This window comes from Hypanus sabinus, chromosome 28 (assembly GCF_030144855.1).
Source record: "Hypanus sabinus isolate sHypSab1 chromosome 28, sHypSab1.hap1, whole genome shotgun sequence".
NCBI classification, from domain to species: Eukaryota; Metazoa; Chordata; class Chondrichthyes; order Myliobatiformes; family Dasyatidae; genus Hypanus; species Hypanus sabinus.
Genome location: NC_082733.1, coordinates 20,808,898 through 20,834,325, shown reverse-complemented (window position 1 = coordinate 20,834,325; position 25,428 = coordinate 20,808,898). Strand labels below are relative to the sequence as shown.

The following is a 25,428-nucleotide window of genomic DNA, read 5'->3' as shown; positions in this document are numbered from 1 at the left end:
AGAAAAGGACCATGATGCAAAGGCCATGAGATGTTCCCATCCATGTGACATGATTGCACATATACCATAAGGCAAGGAGTCACAAGAATGCCTCACGGGATAACATGGATCATAATTTGTGAGTACAGTGTGTGATGTCACCATTTCCTTTGTCTTTTGAAAGCCACCTTACATTGCCATTTCATTGTCCATTACATTGTCCATTGCCATTTCTTCCTGATCTGTAGTAATGAATTCAAGGGGGTGGAGCACAGTAACCAGGTTTGGTAGGAACCCACTATAGTAATCCTAAAAGAAGGACCACAACTGTGACAAGTCCTTTGTCCTTGGGGCATCCAGCACTGCTTGAATTTTTCAGTGCACATGTGTAATTCTGTCAATGGTGCATCAATAGTGATGCTTACTGTGAAGAATTCCCACTTGTTGCATTATGTTCTGAGACCATAATCTTCTAATCTCTTTAACACTGTCTTGTGATTTTGGAGACGTTCCTTGGTAACAGTGATGTCATCCAGGTAACACGGATTGCCTGGAAATAATTTTGACAAATTCCATACAATCTAGCTCATTGGCTACAATATAACTGCTGGAATAAGGAACCAGAGTGGCTTTGTAAACCTTGAGTGTGGGATTTTCATTTAACTTTTTTTTTAACCTTGATAAGTTTGAGTTTTCCAATGGCATTATTCAGTACCTCCCTTAATTTGCTTTCAGTTGACTTTATTACAGAGGATGTGGCATGTATATGGTGGTTGGTTCTCCAAATTAGTGTCAGTTGCCTCAATCATGCCCCCACAATGCTGGGCCTCCCGTTTTTACCAGACACAAGCCCAAAGTGGCTTGTTGGTTGTTGTATTTCAATGCTAAAAAGTGGAGTTACCTTTTCTCCAGTAGAGGTCCTGAGTTGGATATCTGCAGGTTTCAGTTCAGTATCTTTGAAATATTGGTCAAAGCCATTTTGTTCAATGACTGGAACAGCCAAGCCAGTGTCCAATTCCGTTTGAAATAATTTGTCATTCATTTCTGGTGTAATCCATATCGGTTGTCTCTGATTAGTTTTCCCATTATAAATCTCAAGGCTACCCAGTCCTGCGTCACTCTCATCATTATCGGAATTTTCAGCAACAGCATGCAGATTAGTGCTTTTTATGAAACTGCAGCTTGACTTTTTATCTTTTTCTCTTCCCTGTACAGTCTGTTTATTTTTGTCTGCCTGACATGCTCTTCATATGCATCTTAATTTGTTTCATTTTCTGCAAGTTTTGCCTTTAAACCTGCATTGGTCTGGTGTATGTGGGACCCTGTCATAATGGTAAGACAAACTGTTTGGGCAGGCTGGTTTCGGTTTAGAGGTTGCAACTTTGTTCACACTCATTTTCATTCCTGGCTGGAACTCAGTTGCATCCCTGGCTTCTGCTTCCATTGATACAGTGATTTGAACTGTACTTTTAAATGTGAGATGTACTTCGGTTAGGAGCCATGTTTGAATGTTTTCTTGTAAGATTCCACAACCTAAATAATCTCTCAGTGTGTCATTAAGTCCATTACTGAACTAACAATGCTCAAACAATCTCTTCAATTCAGCCATGGAAGCTGAAAGGGACACTGCTTCCTTTTGAATCCACTTATGAGACCTAAAGTGTTCTGAAACCAACAGTGGTTTTTGTTCTAAACGTTCCGGCATTATTTTCATGCTATCAGAAAGCTTACTTCAGCTGCGTTGGCTGCAACAGTTAGATTACGAAGCAAACTGTATGCTTTTCCCCCACAGCACTCAACACTCAGCAGTACTGGCACTCATTTCTCGATGTCTATTTCATTTGCTTCAAAGTACTGCTCAATTTATTTGGTGTAGAACAGCCAGTTATCTTTTATGCAATTGAATGTGTCTATCCTTCTGATGTAGTCAGCCATTTCTGCTTTTTCAGAACTTATTATTACCCAGTATTCATTGTTTACGAACCTGTAAATTTACTCCATTCTCTGCTTTGTTCCCAAAAAAAACATGGTCTAACTGTTCTTTTACTCGACTGTTTCTCCCTCTTGTGAAGAAAGCATGCTGTGCTTTTTTAAAATCTTGACCATCTCACCGTGCTTCAACAGGTAGGTAGTTCACTCGGGTTTGTTTTAAAGCGTATTCCTTGCCATAGTTACATTTTGTACTCCAAAAATTAATAGAAAGAAAAATACAGGAACTGGGAAATGTGCATCTACTTAATTTTTTTTTAACTTTAGTGAGACATTCAAATATGATATGGTGGCATATTGACATATGCCATTCACGTACTTTTACATATGAATCATGTAAACAAAGAATATTTAAACAAATTATTTGTTTGCAACATTACTCAAGTATTACTGTCATATTAAACAAACAACATTTTCCAGCACCTGCTGATTTTTACTTTATTTTCAAGCCTTTTCTGGGACGTACAAAAATTTCACACTTTTGATTCTTGCCTCTTGTCATGGAAGGGAGGACATTCAACCCATTGAGAGTCCAGGACAAGAGGTCACAGTCTTAGAATTAGAGGGTACCTGTTTAAAACAGAGATAAAGGAGAATTTGTTTAGCCAGAGGGTCATGGATTTATGGAATTCGTTGCCACATACAGCTGTGGAGGCCTAATCATTGAGGGTTTTTAAGGAGGAGATTGACAGGTATCTAATTAGTCAGTGTATCAAGGGATATGGGGAGAAAAGCCGGAAATTGGAACTAGATGGGAGAATAGTTTAGCTCATGGTGGAGTGGCGGAGAGGACTCGATGGGCCAAATGGCCTGCTTCTGCTCCTTTGTCTTGTGACGTTGTATATTTGCAAGCTCTCTGAGCAATATCATTCTCTTTATTTTCCTGTAGCTATTTTCCTTCTCAGTCCCATCAACTTCTACCTCCCTCCTGCAATTCGGGTAATTTTACTATAGAGAGGGAAGCAGAGAATCCAGGGAAACACAACCACTCAAAGGAAGGACATGCAATATCCAAACGGACAGCATCAGAGGACGGCATTGAAACCAAATCACCGGAATTCTGGAGCAGTAGTATAACATATTGCACCATTGCAACAACTGCAAAGGAACTGGGAAAAAAAATTCTGTTATGTCTGGCTCATGATTCTAAATATATTCTTTTCCCTCAAGTCTCATCTGGTGCTACGTGGTCTTACTGACTAAGACCCGTTTTTTTGCTTTTTTTTCTTGCTAGCCTACTGAACTATAATTCCATGAAAATAACAATCAATATACAAAAATGTCAAAAATCATTGACTGGTCTGATACAGTGGTAATGATTTTGACATATACATAACAAATAATGAACTGAGACTCAGTCGATTGTTAGCTATTAAATCTTTTTCAGACATTTCTGATCATCTTCTTCAGAACTGCTTTTGTTGGAAAATGATGAATAGAATATTTCAATGTTGATGGTATTTGACTTGCATTGTTTTCATACCAACACCTTTGGTTCAGAAAAAGATTACAGAGCAAATTGATCCAGACCAAATAAAAATAGTAGCCACCATTGTTGATTAAGTTTGGAGATAGTATATGCTTGACACTGTTATCCTTCCCACTATATTCATTGTGAACAGCAGATTGACCGCTGTTACAGAGCTACATGCCTTTGATGATCTATTGGCAATATTAGTGATATGTACAAGATAAATATCCATTATTTCTTTTCCAGTCAATCCTTTCATCTGATAATGAAGTTCAAAGAGGTTTCTGCTTTCCTCCTGATTCCACATTCCATATGAAAATACAAAGAGAAGCTTATTGGTGAACATCAGAGAAAGGCAAAAGGAAAGCACAATTTTTAGTAAGAACAAATTGTTCACAATGCAAATTGAAATGTTAACAACCATCAAGAAATATCAAAATATGACATTGAAAAAGATCCTTCAGCCAGGCAATCGATGCCAATCAAGAGGCTCATCTCAGGTGGGCCTCTTGTTGGACCAAAATAACACTAAGCCTTTCCTATCCATGTACCTGCCCACATCTATTTTAAATGTTGTTATGTACCAGCCTCAACCATTTCTTCTGGCTACTCATTCCACATGTACATCAGAAATGAAATACATATTGTAGATTAACTCTCTTTTCATGCTCAAATCATAAATATTTGTTTTTATTCTGACAGAATTCTGCTTTCCTGAAATATCATGAAAATTCCAAGGTAAATATTGTTTCTGAACCAAATCCTGGCAGCACAGTAGTACATTCGTGAAGTTGCTGTCTCACAGATTCAGTGACATGGGTTCAAATCCTTCCTTTGGTTCTGCCTGTAATGACTCTGTATATGCTTTCTCATAAGTTTGTTCTGAGTACCACAGATCCCTCCACATCTTGGCAATGTGCTGGTTGGTAGGTTACCTGGGATTCTGATGTTGCTGTCATTATTTTTTTTTTGTTTTTTTTCTGTTTTGTGGATGTCTGCAAAGAGTAAGATTTCAGATTGTATATTGTATGCATTCTCTGATATTAATTTGAATCAGTTGAACCATTTAAACTACAAATTGTCCTTAGTTATAGGTGACTGGCAGAATATAGGAAGATTGCAATCTGGGGGTGAATAAAGTTACTGTAACAATGAATACTTGATGCTGGGTTGGACTCGATGAGCTGAAAAGATTTTTCCATTCTCTTTCTCCCCATAACTAATAGAATCTGTAATTTTGTCATTCTGATGACCATTACCATGACATTTTTCCCTTCAAATTTCCTTCCCTGCTGAAGATTGAAATGGGGGTGCAACACAGCAACTACCAGCGGGCAATGTGTCTTTGTGACACAGACAAAATGCTGGGGGAGCTCAGCAGGCCAGGCAGCATCAATGGAAAAGTGTAAGCAGTCGACTTTTCGGGCCAAACCCCTCCATCAGGACACATCATGAATGAGTCTATGTGACTGTTTCTCATGAGTAGGTAGTTGGCAAGATGCACTTACAGCCAATTCTTTCATGAAGGTTGCAGCCAATCCTGATGTAGTTTATAAACAATCTCCATTCATAGGTGTTACAAATGGGAATAATTCAATGGAGCTCAATGATCATTCCTGCACTTGTCAATCATAAGACATGAGAGCAGTATTAGACCACAAGTCAGGCTGGTTGACTTAGTAGCATGCAGGAACACAGTTCCTTGCCTTGCAAATAATTCATAGAGGAAAGGAAGAACAATTTATATTCATGAAATGTCTTTCACAATGTTAGATGGCAGAGAGCTTTATAGCTAGCAAAACACTTTTGAGGTGCTGTCAACAATTCACGATGTAGAGGTGTAAATAGCGTTAAGGAAACAGGGAGACCGCAGAACCTGGACAGGTTAGGAGAATGGAAAAAGAATTGGCAGATGGATTAGTGTTGAGAAGTATACGGTCATGCACATTTGTAGAAAAAATAAAGGTATAGACTATTTTCTAAATGGGAAGCATATTCACAAACTGGAGGTGCAAAGAGACTTGGGAGTCCTAGTGGAGGATTTGCTAAGACTTTAAAAGGCCTTGGTTAGACTTACATTTGGAGAATTGTGAGGCGTTTTGAGCCGCATATTTAAGAGATGATTTGCCGGCATTGGAGAGGATCCAAATGCTGACAAGAATGATCTCAGGAATGAAAGACATAACACATGAGGAGTTTCTGGGCCTGCAATCACTGGAGTTTAGATGAATGAGGAAGAATCTCATTGAAAACTATCATATATAGAGAGGACTAAATAGATTGGACATACAAAGAATGTTTTCAATAGCGGGAGAATCTAGGGCCAGCTTCAGATTAGAAGAACATCCCATTAGAGATGAGAATTTTTTTTTAGCCAGCAGAATGGCAAATCTGTGGGACTCATTGCCATGGTTGGCTGTGATAGATAGATTCTTGATTCGCCATGCCATCAAAGGTTATGGCGAGAAAGCAAATGGGATTGAGAGAAAAAATTATTCAGCCATGATTGAATGGCTGAGCAGACTCAATTGGTTGATTGATCTACATCTGCTCCTATGTCTTATGGAAATGCCTGTCCTCATTACAGCAGTCCTTTTGTGGTGGTATAAGAGGCAATGTCCAAATAGTACCAGCCTTTCATGGACATTGCTTCACTTTCTGTACTTCTTGGAAATCTTGACCTCAGGCTCTACAATTCCCTCTTTTAACCACCCTAACTCCAATTTCATCCCTGCTCCTTAATATTTACCACTACTTTCTTCTCTTTTTGATGTCTTTATAACTTAAACTGATTAGTATCTTGAAGCATAGTTAAAAGATACTGTATAAATACTATTTGTTGTTGTTTTGAACCTTTAAATTAAATTTCTACTCCATTCATTTACAAAGGCATTGATTCATCTAAAGGATGTTCTTGAAGTATCATTTCACCTCTTGACATGATATGTTACCAAATGGCAATGCCCCTTTGAAGAGTGTAAATAATAGTGGCACTGATCTGATTTAACTGTCACGAGATTAGAAGTGCTGACAATCTGCAGTGGTTAGAAACTTAAGGACTCTCTACAAAGCTTTGTCCTTTATTGTAAATTGCATAACTGTGCACAAAAAGGGTTTCTGCTTTGTAGAAACACTTGAGAAGATTGTACGATTGTCTCAGAGACATTTCACTTGTAGTCTCGGTCCCTGAGCTGTGAAAAATAGTCTGCATTGCAAAGCACTTATTCTCTGCTGTGCGAGCAAGGTTGCTTCACAGATGCTCTGTTTGTTGAGGCTTAATCTGTTCTCATGTACTTTTTCTCCAAAATCATAATGAGATTTTGAAAAATTATTCTCATTTGCACAGTTGGTGCTACAATTACATCTTTCCAAGCAGCCCGAGAGCAGTACTGCAGCAAGAGACAGTGCCCCTTTAAATGAGATGCAACAACAAAATCAAAGTTTAATTGTTATCAATAAAGCAGTCTTTTTGTCATACTTTCTACCAGGAGCTTTTATCTGTTCACTGTTATTTTTAGGAATGACAACTTGTTAGAAAAATTAACATATGTAATCATGATTTACAGCTAATGATGCTTTGAGGTCAGTCACATCTGTGTACTTTGGTCATATGTATTCCTGAAACACAGCCTGATTGGTGTAATTACATTCTTTAGCTACTATTTTAACCACAGACAAGGCTAAAGTTCATCTGTGTGTGTTAACCAATATGTGACTTTGCTAAATCTTGAAGTAATCACAAAATTGGATTGCAGATCATGGGTAAAGCAAACTCCATATGTCTGGGCAAAAAGTTCCCAGCAGTGTCTATACTTGTCGATAAACACCTAGCAAGTGATGTCATCCTGATTTTTTTTTCTATTCAAAACCATCAGTTCAAATAAAGCAATACTGGTTTCTGATTATAGAGAAGAACTACAGAAGATTCCTTAGTGGATTATACCCATGGGGAGTGATATTCTATAGCCACTGTAGAATCCAGTTCAAAGGTTAATTTATTATCAACACTGAAATTCTTCTCCAGATAGCCAGAAAACCAAGAAAGAAAAGAATGGCAGCCAGATTATCCACCACCAAATACCCCCTCCCTGCTCAAAAAAATGAACAAAAATTATACAGGCATATTGACCCCCAAATTCCCCCTCCCCATATCCAAAAAGCAAGTAAGATTGGGTGAAAAACACAGAATATAAAAAAATCTATACAACTGAAAAGAAGTCCATAGCCCAAGTCCATATCAAAACCACAAAATAACCTGGGAAACATTCTCCGGGCTCAGCAGCCCCTTTCTGGCAGCATAGCAATCCCACCAGAGGTAAAAAGACAGGCACTTAGCCACATTTGAGCAGCAAAGACTATAGAGTTCAATTAATATCCCAGGATTTCAATGGATTACTGTTGGCAAAAGATATCTTAATGTTTTTACTTGATGAAGGGTCTTGGCCCAAAACAACACCTGTTTACTTTTTTCCATAGACCTGCTAAGTTCCCCCAACTTTTTGTATGTAATACTTTACTGTAGTCTTACTCAGGAAACAAGAGTAGAAATTGGGAACACTAGCAGGCTCACCAGAAAAAAAATGTTTTTTTTCTATATTTAGATTTCAGTTTTAAATATGATGGCTAAAATTAATTTGATATTCATGCCAAATTTAGTGAAGAATATTAAGAATGTTAGTTTCTGAAAAATAATTATTGTATTCAAGAATGGGTCTAAGTCAATGCCACATAATGATTGAATCCAAAATGATAGAATGAATGTTCTCTTTGTTGGTTGTAAAATTGTACAATCCCAAGTTAAAATGAAAGCTTCAGTTTTTTGCAAGGGTTTCTATATTGTGAGATTATGTTCTTATGAAAGGAAGGAAAGCCTCATATTAATATAGAATCTTCACACTTCTATCAGGATACCCTAAGGCTTATTACAACCAGGGAAGTACCTTTGGAATGTACCTACTGCTGCTGTTAAGGAAAGACTGCAGTCAATTTGCACACAGGAAGCTATGCAGAATTATGATATTGATATTGTCTTAATAAGGTTGTGTTGGGGACAAATATAGCCTGGACAATTGGAATAGTGCATCTGCTCTTTAATTTGGCATACATGATATCTCTCACAGTTAGCTAAGCAGCTTCATATGGATTCTGACAGTGTAGCACACCCTCAGTGTTACTCAGGAATATTAATCTAGATGTTTGTGTTCAGTTCACTTCAAAACAGGACCCGAGTCAAACATTTTAGCTCAGAATTGAGAGTTCTATCAAAAAAAGTGTTGGGTGCTGTGTGTGACTGTATGTACTATTTTTTGCACCTTGGCCTCAGAGAAACACTGTTTCATTTAACACAGACAAAATGCTGGAGGAACTCAGCGGGCTGGGCAACATCTATGGAAAAGAGTACGATCGACATTTTGGGCCTGCCGAAGGGTTTCAGCCCAAAACGTCGGCTGTACACTTTTCTAATAGATGCTGCTTGGATTTCTAGCATCTACAGATTTTCTCATTTGTGTCTGTTTTGTTTAGCTGTATACATGTGTATGATTGAATGACAATTACTCTTGAACCTAATGCCACTTCCAGCTGAGTGATTATTATGAAGCCTACAATTTGATACATGTTGTCAAACATTAACAAAGCAAGAATCGTGATCTGATATTTTGGTTAGTATGGTTATTTTTCAAATGGGACTAACTCAGATAGGCAACTTGGCTGTCATAGTTATCCAACAAGGACTTGTTTCCTTGCAGTATAACTCCATGACTCTATGATAACATGAGAAAAATACTTCACTATCTTTACTTAAGCGCACCATAAAGATGAAGTGTTTCAAAGAAAATTCTTGCTTCATACTACTGTATGTCTATTAACAGATTAACTTTTGCTCAAAAGAAGATTCACATTGAACCTTATTTTTAATAAAATCACTCTTTTCAACAAAATGTCATCTAATTACTTTAATCACAACTCAAATATGTTTATATACGAAGGAATTATGATCTTCTTAGAATGATAGAAAATGTATGATGTGGGAAAAGCCCCAGTTTATCAATTATGTGCTAGTTGATAAAAAAGATACCCAGTCTAATCATCCTTCTACCTTCAGTTCCTTAGCCCAGCCCAGGTTATTAAACACAATAAGTAAGTCTGTTTCTACCAATCTTTTGTGACCCAGATGCTTCTATGCCCTGATTGAAAAGAAATGTTGTTAAACTGGTTCTAATTCTGCCACCAAAACTTCCATTCTGCACTCCCTAGTTGTTAGTATGTCAGGTAGAGGAAAATCTGCTCATTCTCAAGCATTTCAATAGGAATTTTTGACCTACATGAGTTCTCAGAGGCCAATGTAGCAACCTCTAGGAGAAGTAAGTCCTTTCTATTTAATCTTTCTGTACATCTCATACTTTCATACACCTCAGTTAAGTCTCCAAACAGCCACTTGAAGATCTCTGTACATTTCATTTTTGAGAGCACCATGTTAGTCATGGATATGTGTGAAAGGTCACAAGACAATAGTGAAGCAATATGGTGGGCTCCAGTTTGTAAAGCATTTCTGTGTGCTTCTTATAACTAGGTGTGTTTCTTAATGCAAGGGATAAACTGTTGCAATTTACGATACATACCGTAAAAGTATGGTGGTGGGGTGCAAATACCTCTCTACTAAAGGATGCTGCTCCTTCACTCTCCATCCCTCCACTAGCCTATAGGTCATCCTTGGCAAGGTGTAGCACCTGCTTAGTCCCTGATCAGGTTCACGTGAAGCCATGGGCGCAAATGATGGATGGTCGAACGAGCAACTGGTGCATATCACAAGTCCTAGTTATGCAACCACTGACGCCAGACAGGCAATCTCTGAGGTGTGTTGAGAGTGGCTGAGATCACCCGTCTTGTAAAGATACTGCCCAGAGGAACGCAATGGCAAACCACTTCTGTAGAAAAATTTGCCAAGAACAACCATGATCATGGGACCATGATCACCTACGTCATAGGTAATGGCACATAATGATGATGATGACTGTACCTAGATGTAGATTATTAAGGAAGAGAGCCAAGAGCAAGCTGGTGGTATTGTGTTTAGTGGGGAATTTCAGATGGGAAACCCTACAGAAGTGAAGGCTTGTCTGGCAATTTTAATTATCTCAAATTCCTGAGATCAAGATCAGCATGAGACGAAACGTTTGTGGGACTGGAGTGTAGTAATGCCAGGGGAATAAATTGCAAAGGCAAAGAACATTTTCAATTTGAAGCACAGGAAGACCAGGTACTTGTGTGGATCAGTTGAGATAGAGGTTGAGTGCAAAAGAGAACTGACCCATAAAGGGGATATGGCTTTTGGATGTGAAGTTCGCAAAAGTTAATGAGTGGAAGATGGTTCAGTAAAGCACTAGGTTGATCAAATGTGGTGGTGACCAAATTGATTAACAGAGTAATGTTGGAAATCCTAGGGTGACATTAGGGTGGCCAATTAGAAGTAAACTCTGATAACGAGTCAGCAACAGCCTGTTTTGCTGTGGGCCTAACTCTATTTAGCTAAATCTAGTCAGCTCCATCTTGGGTACTAGCCTCCAAAATACCCAGGACATCTTCAGGGAGTGATGTCTCTGGAGCTCCAGCACCCAGGGAATGCCCTTTTCTCATTGTTATTAACAGGTAAGGGGTACAGAAACCTGAAGGCACACACTCAGTGATTCAGGAACAGCTTCTTCCCCTCTGCCATCTGATTTCTAAATGGATCGTGAGCCCTTGGACACAACCACACTTATTTTAATATACAGTATTTCTGTTTTTTGAACTTTTTTGATCTATTCAGTAAATGTATACTGTAAATGATTTATTTATTTATTATTATGTTATTGTTTTTCTCTTCTATATAGTGTATTGCGTTGAATTGCTGCTGCTAAATTAACAAATTTCATGTCACAAGCCAGTGATAATAAACCTAATTCTGATTCTGATTTTTCATTCAATTAAATCAGAAAATTAAGAATTTTCATCTTCCCGTATTGTCAGGGCAGGTACCAGTACTTGCGCATTGTGTACTAAATAGACAATGATGACAATGTCAGTATAGATGAGAAGATATTCAGTGATTTAACGTGGTTCCAAGACTGAGAAGCCAGGAAGAAATTGACTGCTTCACTGCATATTAAGGTGCATGTCACCTTATCATATAAACTGTGGTTTCCTTTCAAATAAGTATAACCTTCTTATTTTCAGTTGAATGTCTTTTAGATGTTAGAGAAATCTGGTATTTTGATATATTAACACTACATAATTCACAGATGCCAAAACAACACTTCACCAGACTCCAGTGTCCCTGTAACTTTAATCTTCAAGGCGTTTAAAAAAAACTGGAACAGCTGGTCTGCATGGACTACAGTAATGAAGCAATTAAATCAGTCACCACACAAACATATCAACTTGAACCACTGTCATTAGTTTAAGATATTTATACAGTGCAGCCTTTTAAATTGCATAGAGCAATCTTCATTAGTGCTGTGTCCCAGTTCTGAAAATGATGCCGATGAACTACTAACTCTGGGACCAAGAAATTGACTAAAAAAAGCCCTTGCAATAGAGTACTTCAAAACGTATTTCCTGCAGATATGTTCATGGTTCACAAAGGGTAAATTATGAATACCAGAGGAGGTGTAATAGTCTATCCCTCACCACATAGATCCTGCCAGCCTAATGTGCCATATCTGTAAGTAAGTTTAACTGTCACTGACTAATAAAAACAGTTCTCAGGGTGTGGAAAGCTGGAGTTTAGTTTAATGACAGCAACTTAGCTGATTTTCCCCCCTATTTGTTTCTAGTGGTACTCCCTGATGCTGCTTGCATCCTTCACATTAAAAGCAGCAATCTACCTGTTGACCAAGACTCAGATGTGATTTGATACTTCCAGGAAGTTGTTGCTTGTAAAAAAGTCATTAGCAAAATCAGAGCTAATTCTAAAAATGTGCAGCAAGACGAAAGTCAGTCCAAAGGATGAGAATCAACAGCTCATTCTGTTAATGGAGCAAATTTAACCATAAAAAGTGGAAAGCAACTGAAATAAATCATGTTTCTGAATCTAGATATTTGCTGCCTTCTTGGCTATGCCTTTTCATGTGGATTCCCAACTTTTTTAAGCCATGGAGCAAGACCATTAAGCACAGGATCCATGAACCCCAGGTTGGGAACCCCTGGTGAAGAGAGTACAGGAGTAATGACCCTGATGGTTGTATTAACCCCTCTCCCACCCTTCCCAACAATCAAGAAATTTTCACAAGTTGCAATTGCTGGTAGATCAATCAAAGAAAACTATTTATTTACATGTTGGTCACCACACCAAATTTGGGCTCTTTTTTCATTGGTGAGAATACCTGATTCAAATGTCTCCAAACATGTAAGGGTCTAGATATGTTTTTCCATTTATAAGAAAAAGTCTCCAAGATTATGCTAGAATTTTAGTGCTGAATCTAAAAAAACTTCTGGGCCCTGATTGACATTTAGAATTTTTAATTCTCTAGCTTTGTTCATTTACACAACAAAGAAAATAACGACAATAGCTTTCACACCCCTATCCTTATTTAGCCCAGGGCAGATAGTCACCAGTAATTCAAATGGCCAACACAGAAAAAGTCACTTCAGCTCACCTCATCTACTTTGACCATCAATGATCAATTTACACTTGACCAAAATTACCTCTCACACCTCCATCAGCTCCCACACATACCCCACCAATTCCACCTCTGAAGTATAAAAAGAGCAATTTATACAACAACCACCAAACCTACTAACCAAGCACAGCTTTGGGCATATGAGTAGAAAGTAGAGCACTTGGAGAAAATGAACATTGCCTCAGAGAGAACATGAAAACTCCACATATTCTGCATCTGAGGTCAGGTTTGAACCCAGCAAAGCTAACTGTTGTACCACTGTACTTTTGATCTTTCAGTATGAAGCTACTAGGCTTGACTCAAATACTCCCTGGTGAATTGTACATGGATTCGCAGTGTTATTGTCAAATTTGCCTTGTCTTCTATATCAATTTTAATCTTTTCCTTCTTTTACATCAATAGTTGGGCTAATTTATATCGAAGAAAATTATTGAAAAGTTTATTACATTTAGATTTATAGATACAAGTGAGGTGGTTATAAGCCTTACAGAGCGATGTGAGTGCATGGCTTTCTTGAAAAAGATAAGGTTACCTATTATTTTTATTCTGCATAACTGCTGGAAAAATGTGTCCCTTGTTGAAAAATGGATAGCTGAAAGACACTTTATCATTGTTAAAACTTATCTATTCCCTTTATCCTCTGAAATGGCTATGAAGTGTAGTGAGTTCCAAATGTAATTTGCAAGACCTCAAAAGAAGCCGATTTTGTGGTATCTGGTGTCTTACAACGTAATCATCAAATAATTATAGAGTTTTAGACGTAGTAAGATCTGTACAATGACCTAAGGTTTATTTTGATTATTAGACTCAATGTGGAGAGTTTGTGAACATATTGTGGTAAAAATCTTAAAAATGTTATAAATATATATCAGTTTATTCTGATCTACCAACTGCATTGCAATATGTCAATAAGATCGTATTTATTACCCTAACTTGCAATGACTTAGGGCAATTTTGGGTCTTGTATCTGATTTGCTAGTTCTGGAGAGTGTCCAGTAGAGGTTTACAAGAATGATCCCAGGACTGAAAAGCTTAATGTATGAGGAGTGTTTGATGTCTCAGGGCCTGTTCTCAACAAAGTTCTGAAGGATGAGGGGGATCTTACTGAAATCTACCAGACACTGAATAAGCTGGATAGATTGTATGTGGAGAGGATGTTTTCATTAGCTGGAGAGTCTAGGATCCACAGACACAGCCTCAGAATAAAGTGGAGCTTCTTTAAAATTGAGATGAGGAAGAAATCCTTTAGTCAGAGGTTGATGAATTTGTCTAATTCATTGCTCGAGAGGGCTGCGCAGTCCATTTCATTGGGTGTATTTGATGCAGAGATTGATAGGTTGTTGATTAATAAATGGGTCAAGGATAATGGGGAGATGGTAGGAGAATAGAATTGAAAAAAATCAGCCATGATTGAATAGGGGACACGACGGGCCAAATGGACTAATCCTGGTCCGATATCTAATGATCTTATCGATATGTAGTCACATTTGATTATTGACATACTGTTGCACTGCAAGAATATTCTTAGAAAAAAAATCGATTCACACTTCTAACATTGCAGATGACAGTTCACCAGAAATCCTACCTTTAAAAAGAAAGAGAAAAAAAATATTTTTCAGAACAAGTAGTAACCCATAGGAAATTGAAGACAGACGTGAAAGTGTGGGGGATGAGTCACACATGGGTTCTTTTAATCTCTGTGAAGGGCAAATAATTCAAGTTTGTAACCTGGGAAAAATGTGTGTATTTCAAAGGGCCTGGTTCTCTATTGTTAGTGTCCTGAGCAGTGGGCCTAGCTTTTAACATCATAATGAAGGATGTTCCCTGATGGATTATCTGGAGATAGGATTAATTCCTTCACAGCTTCTCTGGAGGCCAGACATTTCAGTCCTGAGTACACAAGAAATAGCACTGCTAACACTTTATCTCATTTTCAAACTCTGCTGTGAATCAAATTTCTTTTCCCCTGAATCCCTGTTTAGTTTTGAAGTGAAATGCCATCTTGGCTATAGGCTGTAGGGATGAGTAAAGCTCCAAAATGAGTCAATTTGGAAGATTTAAATTCAGGCCGAAATGGTGCTCTACTCTTAAAAAAAAACATGGACACGAGTCGATGTTATAGTTTTAAAGGAGAACAGCAATTGTTTAGAGTGTAGGGGGAGAGTGGAGAGAGGAATGTTATTGGACCTATCTTCAAAATGTGCAATTTGTATTTCAGTCAGATAAAACCGGCATCAGGGAACTAACTGTATAACCTCATGCAGTTGTCACAACACTTATCACTTCCCGCAGTGTTATTTTACATGTGCTTTTTGAATCACTGTGCTACGATATACCTTTATGGAGATACCAGACCTTTGTGTTAACTGACAATATATTGGCAAGTTTGATAACGCAATAACTGAGGACTGCTGTTTATTTTCGTAATGAGGCACCAAGGTCCCAATTAGCAGAGGTCAACCTCTCCTTCCATTTGCAGGTACAGTTTTCCCAATGTAATAACTTTCACAGTGTAAGAAACACGAATGCAAGCAATTGTATTGTTAGCATAATTTCCAACCCCTGATAATAGTATCAGTAACTTGTCCTTTGCATATCCCAACTTTGATATTGTATCAGATGTCATCACGAGGGGTGATTGCACCGCTAATTCTTTTAAACAAAGCTCTTAAAGTCCAGGCAATTCATGTTGTTCAGTCCATGCAATAAATTAGCAAGATCAAATAGAAAAGTGACAATTTTACTTCGAGTAAGATCAAGCCCAAGAAAGCTTAATAAATGGCAACATTTAGAAAGACCACTGGAAAAAAAAAGTAAATAGTACACCGATTTTTCTTTCCCACCAGACAGAAGGACTACAGTGTCATTGCATGTATATCAAAGTGTGGGAGGATTGGTGAAGGGTTCAGAAGTGCAGAGAGCATAGGAGATGGATGAGTTGTAGCTGATGCTACAACAGGCAGGGGAATATTTTGCAACCCAGGTACAGAAAAGAAGCAGTATATGAGGAGATCAATTTTCATCAGATCATTTGTAACTGGGATGTGCTATGCAGCTAAATGTGGCATTACCATTCACAGAGGGAGAAAAAAAAGTCTTTCACTAATGTTACATTTTCCATGACTCTTTTAGGGCATTCCAAAAATCTTTATAGCCAATAAATTAGCTTTGAGGTATGAATGCTACCGTAATGAAGGAAACAGCAATTAAAGTACACACAGCAAGCTCTCATGAAAGGGAATGCGTTAATGACCAAACAATTTGGTTTTATTTGTGCCGTTAAAAAGTTGGTCAATGCCAGGGGATAACAGTGCTTCTCCTCTTTCACAGAGTACCATGAGATCTTTTGGATCTATCTGGGAGAGGAAGCAGGACCTCTGGTTAATGTCTTAACTGAAAGACAGCATAGCAAACAGCAAGCTCCTTAACTGCTGCACTGAAGGGAGACTGGAATTTTGCATTCCTGTTTCTGCTGTGATATTTAAACTCAAACTTTCTTAATTTAGGGACAAATTTTTTTAAACTGAATGAAATTGAGCTGGTAGGTTATACTTCAGAGGGTTTCCTCTTGTTCAATAGTTCAAGGAAGTCTAAACTGTATTGAAAACAGAAATTCCTCCTTTCTCAGGCCCCACCACCCACCTTCCCTAACTTTCTAAAGAAGAAATGTTATTCTTTTAAGTTAATAGTGGCATATTGGAATATATAATGACTCACCTAAACATCTTTATTTACTCTAGTGCAACACTTGTTTATCCATTTGACATCTAAAGATTCTCAGAGTTCAAAACAAGCAATGTTGAAATACTTCCCCTTTTCACTGCCAATACTGCTCAGTTTGCCTCAAGCTGATTACACTGTCACAGGCACTGTGGAGTATCTTGTTACTATCACAGTTGATATGACAGATTCCACCCAAAGTATCATAACCACCACTATTTTTTTTCTAAAACAGCTACTCCTGTAATTTTCACCCTGCAGCCTGTTAACCCTGGACACTATTAGAGCTCACATCTGTCTATAAAGAGTTCTCCGTGTTGCCCAGGTTCACAGTCTCTATCATCACTTAAAGTGTTTTACTGGGTATTCTGCCAATCAACTCAAATCAATGTTCATACATTTTAAACACATTATTAGTCAAGCAGATACAAAGCTAAACTGTGATCAAGTACATCAGTGTAACACCTGAGACACTATTTCATCTGATTACACTTGGGTTAATCAAATGTGCAAATACAGAGGGGAAAAAGAAGCTTGAGGCAGAAGGTTTGTTGCATGCTGGCAGTATTACCAGCAGTTCTCCAAATGCAATGACACGATGTCTGATGAGAACACAGAACCCTAATCATTCCTACAGTCAGTGCTTTTCAATAAATTGCTTCTGATCTGTATTTTAATATTTCATGTACAGATTGGAATCAGTGACGCTAACAACTCTGGGCAATTCCACAATCCGGTAAAACACAAGGATAATACCAGAGACTTCAAATGCTGCTGTCTGGGATAGCAGACTGTCTGTTGCAACTCAGCAGGTCGGTAGACATCATTGCAAAGAAAAGAATTGTCCAAGTTTTGTGTCATCAGGACTCAAAGCTTAAGGGAAGCTCATTATGAAGAGTGTGTATGATACAAAACAGGATAATTTAAAGCCATGACCTTTCATATGTAGATGAAAACACTTAAAAGTAGAAAAAAACATGAAATGCTGGCAGAACTCAGCAGGCCAGACAGCATCTATGGGAGGAGGTAATAACGACATTTCGACCCGAATGTCGTCACTACCTCCTCCCATAGACGCTGCCTTGCCTGCTGAGTTCTGCCAGCATTTTGTGTTTTTTTATTTATTTCCAGCATCTGCAGATTTACTCGTGGTGCTCTTAAAAGTAGGCATAGTTCAATGATCCAATTTAATATCAGTAAATGTGTGCAGCATACAACCTGAAATTCTTACTTTTTGCTAACATTCATAAAACAGTAAAAAAAAATGAAAGAATGACAGAAAAAAACATCAGAACCTCAAAGCCCCTCCCCTTTCCCCACTTGCTCCAGCAAAAGCATCAACCACTCGTCCCCACTCACCATGCAAGCAAAAGCAAAACCGCCAAAGAGTCCATGATCTAAAGTCCATCAATGATAGCTGTCCATCTCAACCTTACGACATCTCAGACAGGCTCACTAGCAAGGGAGAGAGATATCGCTGATGCAACAAGGAGTGGGGAGACCAGAAGCTCACTGCTTTGATGTTGTGATCTGAAATATGAATCCTCTATGTTCCAAAGCACTTCAAGGCCAATGACACTATTGTGACTAACCAAAACTAGAACCATACAGAAACTGTAACCAGGAAACATAAAAATTTTCATTCACGCAGCAAGTATCCAGAGAGAGTCCAAGAGAATCCAAAAGACTCTCACTCTACTGACATTTTTTATATTTCAATATAAAATAAGCAATGAAAAATTAAGGACAGTTTTCATTTGTTATATTCATCTACTTAACTTGAACATTTTGAATAAAGTTAATTAATTTTACAGAATTATTTATTTACAATGGTAGCACATCTCAAATAGTGGAACCTCTGGTTATTCAACACTGGTGTTTGTTCCAAAAGCCTAGAAGTACAAACTGCAGACATCCAAAATATTCATATCCCTTTTGTTCCGGTGTTGAAGACTGGCTCTAGGAATATACGACTAACCAGAAGTAAACAGACAAAACAGATCTGTCAGAACCTGCACTTTAGGTGGTAGGGATACCTTTTCAACAATGTGCTGCTAGCCAGAATATTTTTAACTGGGAGACCGTTCATCGAGCACCTGCACCCCAACCGCTGAAAGTGGAACTTCCCAGTGGCCAAACATTTTAATTCCCACTCCGACATGTCAGTTTATGGCTTCCTGTTGTGCCAAGAGGAGACCACCCTCAGGGTGGAGGAGCATCACCTTACATTCCATCTGGGTAACCTCCAAACTGATGGAATGAAAATCAATTTCCCCTTCAAGTAAAAACAAATTCCCTACCCCTCCCCTCTTCTTCTATTCCCCATTTTGGCATTTTATCTCTTCTCACCTGCCAATCACCTTCCCACTGGGGCCCCTCCTTCCCTTTCTCCTATTGCCCACTCTCCTCTATCAGATTCCTTCTCTCCAGCCCTTTATCTTTCCAACCCACCAGGCTTCACCGATGACCTTTGAGCTATCCCCCTTCCCCTCCCCTCCCCTCCCCTCCCCCACATTTTCATTCTGGTATCTTCCCCCTTCCTTCTCAGTCCTGAACATAGGTCTCAGCCTGAAATGTTGGCTTTTTAATCATTTCCATTGATGCTGCCTGACCCGCTGAGTTCCGCCAGCATTTTGTGTGTGTGTGTTGCTCTGGATTTCCAGCATCCGCAGACTTTCTCATGTTTAGAATACTCATCTTTTGTTTTGCCCATGCCATTTCAATGGGGCAGTATTAGAATCCACTGATACACTAGCCCCAAAGTATTAATTGGAAGCTAAATTGTCTGCAAGTTTTATTTCCTGAAGATAGGTTTTAATTTTAGTTAATCCATAATTATGCTATCCATAACATCATAACTCCAGAATTATTCATAACAATGTATATTTGAAGGATTAGCAGTCTTATAATACAGGAATCATTGCAGTTTACTGGCACACAGAACAACCCTAAACACATCACTATGATAGTAACAAATTTGCTAATTCTTTGAAGCATTGGACAGGAATTAAGTATTTGTGAAAAAAAATTATGCTTGGGGATTTTATAAATCCACCTGAAAATTTTCTGTTTGTATTTGTAGTGTGTATATGGAATGAGCTATCAGAATGTGGTTAGGGGTTATCATAGCTCAGGTGTTGAATCAGGACCCAACTGCAGGGCACAGACACTGGAGTCCCAGAAGTAGGACAAGACAGAACCCAAGGACAGTATGGGATACAGTCTAGGCAGGGGAAGCAGGACCAGAACGAGGGACTGGGAACAAGGAGCCCAGGGTGGACTCCAAGCCCAAGACTGGACAAGGACCCAGAACCTGGGTCTTGACTTGGGTTCGGACCCCCAAACCAAGGTGAGGATGTGACAAGGCTTGGCTAGGGACTTGGGGTCTGGGGCTTGGGTCAAGGCTGGAGGCTGCAGGCTTGGAGCTTGGGGAACTCAGAGGCTGGAGTTAGGGGCAGACTAGGAACTGTACATCAACATGGAGCCAGGACGTATCCTCCAACAAGCCAGGACTCATGTATAACTCCACACCACTGTGGGGCAGGACCATCTGTCAGGTAACAGCAGAACAGCCTGACCTACCCAACAGAGGCAAAGGTAAGACAAGACAGATCCCCCACAGGGCAATGACAGAACAGCCTGACTCACCCCACAGGGGCAAGGACAGGAAGAGATAAACACCAAGGAACAACAGACAGTTCCACTTTTGCATCAGGGTAGCTCCAAGTAGTCATTACAGCCAGCAGCCTTAGTTAGCTACGGAAGCAACCAGATCCCTCCCGAGCTCAGATTGGCTGACAGCCACCCAGCTGGCCCAGAAAACAGCTGAATCCATACCACAATAACCACTCCAACTACTACCAGCAAGGCTCCCAGAAGCCATGGTTCTCCAACACAGCCCCAAGGATGGCAAGAGCCCAAGAGCCCATTCTAGCCTTCCACCAGCCATCTGTGCCATGAGTATCTTGACAACACCACCACACTCGATACCAGGGCCACTTATATTCCCAGTTCCAATATGAGCCTCAGGTGTTTCTAGTTAAGTCCAACCACAGCAAGGGACCGCTGGAAAACCCGGATTCCGGAGTCCTCAGACCGGACTTCGGACTGAACCACCACAGGGGTGGGTACAATAATGACATTTAAAACAGATTTGGATATGTAAAGGATTAGGAGGGGCTTAGATGGAAATGTGCCAAAAAATGACAAATTGGCCTAATTTGAGACTAGCACCATGGTTGACATGGACAAGTGGGCTGAGAGGCCTTTTTTCCATGCTGTATAACTTTGTGACTCCATAACTCTATTTACATCAAGGTCTGCTGTCATATCTGATCAGACAGCACCTATGGATGGAAATAGACAGTCGACATTTCAGTCCTGATAATGGGTCTCATTACCCAATTTCCCTCGGGATCAATAAAGTATGCCTGTCTGTCTGTCTGTCTGTCTCGGCCCTAAATGTCAACTGTTTATTCCCATCCATAGATGCTGCCTGATCTGTTGAGCTCCTCTGGTACGTTGTGTGTACTGCTCTAGATTTCCAGCATTTGCTGTTCCTCTTGTGTCAGTGTTGCTGGCATACCTGGTGTGACTCTATCCAGATGGATAGTGTTGCCAACACATTTAGAAGCTAATCGTTTTGCTGCTTAATTTTCTTTGTTTCGATGTACATTTGTTTTTCAGCAGTTTAATTACTTTTCAAATAAAGATGTTAATTTTGTTGTCTTTAAAAGTTTATAATTTTAAGTATATTTTTGTTTCATTTTAGTAGCGACGGAACTTCATATGGCCCTCTCCCACCTGCAGCATCATGGCTGACTGTGCCGAGAAAAGGCCCTGTAGCAATGCTGGCTGTTCATGCAGAGCCATGGAGCCTCAAGGGTGGTACAGTGGCAACTGGCAGTGCGGAAGATTGCATACAACCCAACTCAATCTCTCCAACTCTCTGGACAGGATTAGATCTCACAATTTCATTGTTACCAAATAAGCCCAGCAGATACTAAAACATGCATACTGCAAATGTCTTCTCTGGGGTCCAGTGAATGAAAACTTCCCTCACAAGTAAGCAGTATATAGCATTCAAACAGTAATCGAACTCTGTGATACAAAAGCCACACAGGATAAAATGCAAATATTACAAATCCTCTCTGGTACATCAAATCTATGTGGAGTTGGGATACGTTACGAAGACATACCCTCATTATGACCATGAGACATAGGAGCAGAATTAGGTCATTTAACCCATCATGTGTACTCCAGCATTTTACCATGGGTGATTTATTATTCCTGTCAACCCCACTCTCCTGCTTTCTCCCTGTAGCCATTAACACCTTTACTAATCAAGAACCTATCAATGTCCATATTAAATATACACAATGACTTGGCTTCCACAGCCACCTGTGGCAATGAATACCACAAATTCACCACTCCCGGTTAAAGAAATTCCTCTTCATTTCTGTTCTAAAGGGACGTCCCTCTATTCTGAGACTGTACCCTCTGGTCCTAGACTCACTCATTATAGAAAATAAATAATAGATCGGCTCTTTTCCAAATCTTATATATGCCCAATAAGTTTCTTTTCCATTCGGTCCATACACTGATTGTCTGGGGCATATGTCATCCATGATTATAATGTGTATCATACATATTCTTTAATTTTGACTACAGCCTTGTTTTCATAGGTTTGGAATAGATAGATATATTTATCCACTGGATTTTGAGATTTGAGTGAGCGATAGGAGTCTCCTTGACATTTGAGGTCTTTCTTTTGCAATTTTGTCCATTTATACATTAAAACTGAAAGAAGTAACTTTGCCAATGATTAAAAAGATTTGGAAACAGAGTCCGAAGTCACAAAACTCCCACATGTAAACCATAGGATGCATGGTATAAATATTTATTACATATGTATAAACAAAATGCACTGTACAGTCAAGAATGCAGGATAGTAAAGTGTTTTTTGATTGAAAAAAAAGTTGACCTTTTTGTCCTGGAGAGCGTGAGTTAGTCCATTCAAAGTGAGGTCAGCGAAGATAAGTAATGGAAATGTTACTGAGTGTTGGTAGTTATACAGAACTGGTCTTTAAAACTGTTTGAGAAGGAGATGCTGTTCTCCTTTTATACACTATGTCCATTCAGAAATGAAACAATGGGTGCCTTCACCCGTTCAAATACAGACTTTACATCTGCCAATACTGCCTGAAGTACAGAAGGAATTGATTTAGCATTCTTAACTAATGCAGGTCACTTCTTCAGCCAGTTCCAGACCCAGAGATACTGATTCCCAGATGTTGGCATTCTCAGACAGCCATTCTGCCAATTCCATGAATAAAGTAATAAGACGACACACTATAAAATGTAGTCCATATGCTTCAGCCTCATTTTGTAGGATACAGGTGCATGTCTTTGTGTGTTACCCTCTCTGTAACTGACTGCTACTGAATTTGTAAATCATGTAGATTTCTCTACCTTGATGAGATGTCTCATTTATTAAACAGCACCAAATCACAGCCAACAACAATGGAGGATACTACTCAATATTCTGAAACAACACAGTCAAATTTAAAAATCACCAATCCCAAACCATTAACTAGTAATGCCAAACAATGTGCTGGAGGAACTCAGTGGCTCATGCAGTGCCTGAGGGAGGAAAGCAACTGGGCACGTTCTGGGTCAAAATCCAGATGCAAGCATTAACAACTTCTTTGCTCCCACAGATGCTAATGACCCACTGAGTTCCTCCCCCATCCATTAATACTAATTCTACACTAATCCCATTTTGTTCTCCCCACATTCCCATCAATACCTCCTCTCCATGTTCCTCTACTCACCTACACACTAGAAACAATTTGCAGTGGTGCTTCACCAATCAACCTTGCTTGCACTTGGGATGTAAGAGGACCTCAAAGTACCTGGGGACTCTATGTGGTCACAGGGAGACTACTGACAGGAATTGCTGCAATTGACTAAAGGAAGGATATGGTGCCAGTAAACATCACTACATCCTCCAGATGGGTCATCAAGCAACTCCTTCAACTTCATTCACATTTTCCTCTTATTTCAGGTGTGGTTCTGCTATTGTTGGAGCCTGCCATCTACATTTTAGAGGTGTGTTTTTGGGCCAATCAGGTTATCAGGTGCTTCATTGTCTCTAAGAGGAGTTTCACAGGGCTATGGGCAAAGCCTGCAGTATGGAGGCCAGAAAGCCAGGCGACAGGGCGCGAGCCCATTATCAACTTCAACTCTCAACGATCTCGCAGACTGAAGAGTTGAGGAACATTGAAATCATCGAGGCGGGCACGGACGGCGAGCAAGTGTTCAGCACCATCTACAAGCCTCTAGCTCACTATTCTGGGGGAATGGCGTCTATGCGTGACGACCTCTCTCTCCTCCTCGATTGCTGCTCCCGAGAGATGGTCCTTGCATTCAACGGATCTCTCTCTTTCCCTCAGTGCTGTTCGGATGGTGCTGCCAGAGCAAGGTTTACTTGACATGATTTGTGGATTGTGGACTTTAATTCACGTGTGATGTGTTCCTAGTTTTTCTGGCCGTTCCTTTTTAGTTGCTAGTTTGGGTGATTTTAAATCAGGGCAAACTGCAGATAATGAATACTGAGCTGAGCTGAACATGCCTTTTGATTTTGACTTTTAAATCTGCGCTTATTGATTTTTTTTGTTGCCCTTGGCGTTTGTGTGTTTTTTTTGCCTCTGGTGGGTTTGATGTTTTATTTTGAATGGGTTCCGTGTTTCTTCTTTGCTTCATGGCTGCCTGTGGGGAAGATGAATCGCAGAGTTGCATACTGCATACATAATTTCATAATAAATTTATTTTGAATCTTCTGAAGCTATTAAGTTATTTGACAATTAGTTTGAATATTAGTAGGCAAACGTCCTTTTTGTTCAAAGAAGAAAGAGCAATCCTGCATTAACTTTGTTTCTGTTCACACTCAGAATGTGGATTTCACTGGAAGTGCCAGTGTTTATGGTCCAACTCTCATTGCCCCTCTACCAAGTAGCCAAGGACTAAAACAATTGGCGGATCTGGAGGCACATATTGACTAGACCATGTAACAAAGGCAGAGACAACAATCTGTCTCTGAATGTGAACAAATCAGAAGAGATGGTTATTGACTTCAGGACGGCACAAAACGACCACTCCCCACTGAACATCAACGGCTCCTCGGTAGAGATCGTTAAGATTTCTTGGTGTTCACCTGGTGGAGAATCTCACCTGGTCCCTCAACACCAGCTCTATAGCAAAGAAAGCCCATCAGCGTCTCTACTTTCTGCGAAGGCTGAGGAAAGTCCATCTCCCACCCCCCCCACCATCCTCATCACATTCTACAGGGGTTGTGTTGAGAGCATCCTGAGCAGCTGCATCACCGCCTGGTTCAGAAATTGCACCATCTCGGATCACAAGACACTGCAGCGGATAGTGAGGTCAGCTGAGAAGATCATCGGGGTCTCTCTTCCCACCATTACAGACATTTACACTACATGCTGCATCCACAAAGCAAACAGCATTATGAAGGACCCAACGCACCCCCTCATACAAAATCTTCTCCCTCCTGCCGTCTGGGAAAAGGCACTGAAGCACTCAGGCTCTCAC

General features: G+C 39.6%; 1 long non-coding RNA gene across 2 annotated transcripts; it reads left to right on the top strand.

Moving 5' to 3' along the window:
- Positions 1 to 24,859, top strand: LOC132382343 (uncharacterized). Of its 2 annotated transcripts, none has more exons than XR_009508284.1 (3): positions 1 to 118; positions 17,510 to 17,630; positions 21,590 to 24,859. It is a non-coding gene; the product is annotated as an uncharacterized LOC132382343 (long non-coding RNA). The 2 variants fall into 2 exon arrangements; XR_009508285.1 differs by lacking the exon at positions 17,510 to 17,630 and adding an exon at positions 4,142 to 4,177 and having other exon boundaries at positions 71 to 118.
- The last annotated feature ends 569 nt before the right edge of the window (positions 24,860 to 25,428 follow it).